Raw genomic sequence first — 6,000 nt, forward strand, 5'->3', positions numbered from 1 at the left:
CCCCTCGTTTTTTTGCCTTAGCTTATGTTGTTTTCGTGTTGGTGCATTTTGCTTGTTGGTGCGCTTTTATTGAAATGTCAGCTAATCAGAGAAAATTTGGAATTACACCAGTCATGCGATGGTGCTTCTGCCAAATCAACCCTGATTGCAAAGTCATTTAAGGCACCATGACAAAGATTTTAAGATAATGTAAATAAAACATGACATGCCAAAGAAGGCATATTGATATAAGATTTGAAAGTCTGTGATGAGTCATGTTTGCTGGGTAACATTATATTTGCAAAGAGGTGGGTGGGGTTGGTTGGCACACATTATGCATTATTTATATTTAAGTATGATTAAATATAAATCCACATGCCTGTGTGTATGAGTGAGGCTCTGAGCACAATATTGTAGTTACTGTGCCATCTGTTAAACACAGACACATAAACAGATATGGGCACAGGCACACATAGTCCATAGGCCTGATCCACGTACACACAGGTTTAAGCGCACACACACACAAATGCATATATACACACACACACACATACACACACACACAAGCACACACACACAATAATGTTTTCTACTGGCTGATTTGTGATTCAAAAAGCAAAGCAGGTCTAATACATCAGCACCATTTTCATTAAAACCAATTATTTAAATCCACTACGCTGAGAAAACTAAGTACCATTCTAAAGCAATATAACATATTCGTATAATTTCCCTAATTTACACAGTCACCAGACCCTACAAGATATGCAAATCGATTCGGTCTAACCGTCATAGAATTCCGTGGCTAAATATAATAGACACGGTTTCGTTTCCAGTGGCCTTACATTTGACATTAAACAAATGATAACATGTCAATATTTCAGTCGCACACGTTATTCACTTGCACACGTTAAGAGCCAGAGCACGGTGTTTCCGTCACAGAAAAGTTTAAGATGACAAAACACAGGAACCTCATTCTTGATCTGGCACATCACTACTTTGGAGCCCATTCGCTGACGTTCAGTAGCTCTTCGAAAATACGTTTCACACGAATTACGTGGAATTGCAATGATGAACATGCAAGAAGCAGCTCGGGGAGGCTACGTTTTAAGAAAAACTAAGAATCGAACTGAACTGAAATGAATAATTACGTCACTCACAAGAATGTTAATGCATACTATGGAGATTCCCTTCCAAATAATATAACGAATCACACAAGATTAATCACAGTCGGACAAAAAATGAATCTGTCTAGCCACAGAATATGTGGAAAACGCGCGTAGTCGACTTAGGGGGTATTCAACATTCATCACATTGAAGCGTAGGTTATATTATTATGTATTGACGTTGCTCATCTAATTCTGCCGACAGAATGAGTCACACTGAGTGGACACAAACGAAACGCTTGAGATGATAAATTAGCCTACCAGAGATCAGAATACGCATGGGAAAATTAGTCGGTTTTTTTGTTTTGTTTGAACAGACATCTGTCAAAGTATATGCGTCATTAATTCAGAGACAACTGCGTGCACGACAGTCGCAGGTGAAATTTTTGATTCATTGCAGGAAATTTCACAATAAATATACGTAAAATAAGCAGTCGTCACAACGGTCTGCATAACATAGAATAGGTGTAGATTGTAGGTTACTTCGGAATACATTTCTGTTTTTAATTGGAATTCGAAAACTCATTCGAAGAAAAAACTAATATCAACCGTTATCCTAAAAATATGGACTGGTGTGTAGACGTCAACACGATAAATAACAGATTGGAAGTAGCCTAACCGATAAACGGGCACCTGTGGCATGTTGGATATGCATCTCCGTTCTCCGAGCGCTGAGAAAGCAGCACATAATATTCCGGCCTCCAAGGATAAAGTTTGAATTATAAAAATGACAAGAGAATGACGCTCACCTGTGGACTTTGCATTCACTGCGTTGAGATGATGTGCGTGCGTCTCAGCTTGCTTCAGAAGAAGTGGAGTGCGCGGAGGTGATGCGAGATTGGAGCGTACAGCGCAAACGCACAGGTACTCTACTTCACCAGGGCAAAATCTTTCTTTTTTTCCACCTCAGTTTTCTTCTGCACTCCTGCCGCATGCCATGTATGGTCAAGGGAAGCGCAGGATCAGCGCTCCCGCCTGGGGCTGTTGCTAAGGAGCATCAGCGCTCCTGCCTGGGGCTGTTGCTAAGGGGTATGAGATCTCCCCTCTGGCATCCTACCGCACGGCCTGGAGTCTCCTTTTCCATGAACTCCACCTGTATCTTCAAGTTAATTCCCTCATTTTGTCTGCAAGCGTTGTGACACGTAAGCTCTAGCATACGATTCGATTTCTTTTTAGAAAAGCTTAGTTGTTTTATATCATGCCTTGGGTTATTTTATCCGGCAGCTTTATCTTATTTTAACATTTGTACTCAAAACGAGCGCTAACGTGAATAGCAAGTTACCACACTCGCAGACTGCAACTCATACTATACTACTCATACTGGAACTCATATGTATACCACTCAAATTCTATAGCCAAGAAAACAGAGCTGGTGCCTTTGTCTTTGTCAGACAGATGTCCTGATAAATACTTCACGGGCAGAAAGTCATGGTTACATTATGAACCCTGATTAGTATGATCGATCATGTTTTTCCACATTGTGTTCTACGAAAGCTGTTTCTCTCCAATCACCCACATGCCCGCACTAACCCTCCCAGTTAAATCGCATAACCCTTCTAACCCTTCCAGTTAAATGAAATAACCCCTCTAACCCCCCAAGTTAAATCATATGACCCATCTCACCCTCCCAGTTAAATCATATGACCCATATAACCCTCCAATTTAAATAATATAATCCCTCTAACCATCCCAGTTAAATTATATAACCCCTCTAATCCTCCCAGTTAAATTATAAAACTCATATAACCCTCTCAGTTAAATCATATAACTCCTTGAACCCTCCCAATTTAATCATATAACCCCTGTACCCATCCCATTTAAGCCATATAACCCGTCTAACCCTCACTTTTAAATAGTATAACCCCTCTAACCTCCCAGTTAAATCATAGTAAATGGTTGGAATTCATATAGCGCCTTTATCCAAAGCGCTGTACAATTGATGCTTCTCATTCATACACACACTCACACATCAACTGCAATTGGCTGCCATGCAAGGCACAAACCAGGTCGTCGGGATAATTTTTAAGCGTCTTGCTCAGGGACACTTCCAAACACCTAGGGTGGAAAGCACCGCCAATGCTCCGACTGCCAGATGACTGCTCTTACCTGAGCCAATGTCGCCCTCATATCACCCCTGTAACCCTCCCAGTTAATCATATGACCCATATAACCCTCCAAGTGAAATAATATAATCCCTCTAACCATCCCAGTTATATCACATAACCCATCCAACCCTCCCAGTTAAATGATATGACTCTTATAACCCTCCAAGTTAAATCATATAATTCTTCTAATCCTCCCAGTTAAATTATAAAATTCATATAACCCTCTCAGTTAAATCATATCACCCCAATAACCCTCCCAGTTTAATCATATCACCCCTATAACCCTCCCAGTTAAATCATATCACCCCTCTAACCCCCAAAGTTAAATCATATGACCAATCTAAACCTCCCAGTTAAATCACATAGCCCCTGAAACCCTCCCAGTTAAATCACATTACCCATTTAATCTCTCCAGTGAAATCATATTACCCATTTCATCTCTCCAGTTAAATCATATTACCCATTTAATCTCTCCAGTTCAATCATATTACCCATTTAATCGCTCCAGTTAAATCATATTACCCATTTAATCTCTCCAGTTAAATCACGTCCCCTAGAACCGTCCCAGTTAAATCATATAGCCCCTGAAACCCTCCAAGTTCAATCATATGATCCCTGTAACCCTCCCAGTGAAATCATATAATCCCTCAAACCTTCCCAGTTAAATCATACAAACCCTCTAATCCTCCCAGTTAAATAATGTAACCTCTCTAACCATCCCAGTTGAATCACATAACCTCTGTAACCCTCCTAATTACAGTTTTTTATAATCACTTTGACACTAATTTCAGAACCTTGAGGTCATTAAAAACATAAAATTCTAAACGGATAATCGAAATCCCCATTTTTAAAAACTCTAAACAGTTTTTTCAATTGCTTGGATACAATATACATAAACAAAAAACATTTGTTCGCTGAACCAAATCACTTGTTCACAATGACACAACTTAACGTTCAAAGTATTCAAAATGAAATACACACATTACATTTGAAAATACTGTCTTTTTATTGATTTCAATGCATTTAACTATCAATATATCCAACTACCCAAAATAAGTAACTGGAACATTACTCCAAAAAAGCATAGTTTCGTGGAAACAGATTACATTCAATCATGAATGTTTTACGATAAATAAATCGACACCAATTACTTTGGAACAGGATCCATTTTTTATGTAAGATTTTATCACCATCCTTTGTCACAGGGGTTTTCAATCTTTCAATCGAGGAGAATCCATTGTCCAGCCCTATTTTGCCCTTTTTGCTCTTCACTAACCTTCCTGCCAGCATGGACAGCGGCAGAGGCTATCTCTCTCTCAGACGAGCTGTGTTAGAAGTGCTTACCATTTTGAGTGTTGTGTCTAAGGTTTTGAAAATTGAGAACAAGCTTGTAAAATTAGGGTCGAAGTGATTTGTTCAAATATTGGTTCAAATTCCTAATTTTTCATTAAATACTATAGGAACATTTGTTTAGATCGCCCACACAAAAGAGTGGTTCACCAAAAAATTAACATAAAGTCTAATCAATCAGAACATGACAGTTCAACTCAGTCGGCACTTGCTCCATCATTTTTATTTTTGGGTTGTAAATGGCTTGCCTGTCGTGAGCCACGGACCCCTTGCCGAGCTCAGACCTCACGTTCCCACGAGCAGTACCCCACGAGGAGGTGTCTCGGGGACGAACTCAAGTACTCCGAACGTTCTGGAGCCCTGGTAAGTTCTACTGAACTTCCAGCCCAGTCTCGAAGTGAAGGGTGTGATGCAAATCTGGTATTCGATGTCCTGTATTCAATGTATTCCTCTAAAGAATCTTTATCACATATGATTAGAGTAAGATATACTTTATTATAATCAATCAAAAGAATAGAGTTATACAGATTACAGTGTAAATATCATCTTTCAGTTTGCTGATCACATGCAAGTTTCATATACCCCTTTAGCTTTTTCTAATTTACCTTTCCACCATGATGTTTAAAAGTCAAGGTACACCCCTCAAATACCCATCCTCCTCTTTGGCCTTTACCTTATCTTATGGCTCCCCCTTCACGGAGATAAAAGCTACTGAACTTCCATTAATACAATGGGTACGAACACCCCTAAAGTCTACTACTTATTTATATCGTATATAGTATCTTACTAAAAAATAAAAGACATAAAAATGAAAGGAAACTTATAACTTTGAGCTTCTATGTACTACTTTTCCTACTTTTACAAGTAATATAGATTATAATTACCACCCACGCCCTAAATATAGCCATCTCGTTTTCTGCGGGATTTGATCCCTCCTCCTTGCTGTTGATGAGCTCTTTGAACAGCTGCATTGGTTTGGGAATCTGGGGCAGGATCAGGACCCAGACTTTCGAAAGACGTGACTTTGCACTTCGTACTTCTCCTGCCAGTTGTATGGGATGTGCACTGGTATGTCTTTGAACACGTCGGGGGTTTTGCAGTGCAGCCGCAGCATATGCCTCTCCTCACTGACACTGAGGTTAGGGGGGGAGGCTTCAGGTTCTTGCGTGGGTCCAGCAGGAAGGTGTTCTGTAGCGTGGAGGAACCCCGCGTCCCGTCTGTTGGCCTCCAGGTGCAGTTCACGGCTCCAAGCATGTCGTAAAAGCCCTTTAACTCTTTCACCAGCTTTTCTGTATGATGAGGGATGCGCATGAACACCTCTTCGACAACAGTCCTGCTGCCACAACTCTTGGGCTAAGTCCGCACCGCGTACGTCACTCCTCTCTCCATATCTATATCCTGGA

General features: G+C 40.3%; 1 protein-coding gene across 1 annotated transcript in view; it reads right to left on the reverse strand.

The window, feature by feature from the left end:
• Positions 1–2,013, reverse strand: part of LOC133115312 (BAI1-associated protein 3-like) — a 174,910-nt gene extending 172,897 nt beyond the window's left edge. Inside the window, exon 1 of the mRNA XM_061225163.1 lies at positions 1,892–2,013. The gene's annotated coding sequence lies outside the window, so the exon portion shown is untranslated. The remainder of the gene's footprint in view (positions 1–1,891) is intronic.
• Between the last annotated feature and the right edge of the window lie 3,987 nt (positions 2,014–6,000).

Source organism: Conger conger, chromosome 16, assembly GCF_963514075.1.
Source record: "Conger conger chromosome 16, fConCon1.1, whole genome shotgun sequence".
In the NCBI taxonomy this organism is placed as follows: domain Eukaryota; kingdom Metazoa; phylum Chordata; class Actinopteri; order Anguilliformes; family Congridae; genus Conger; species Conger conger.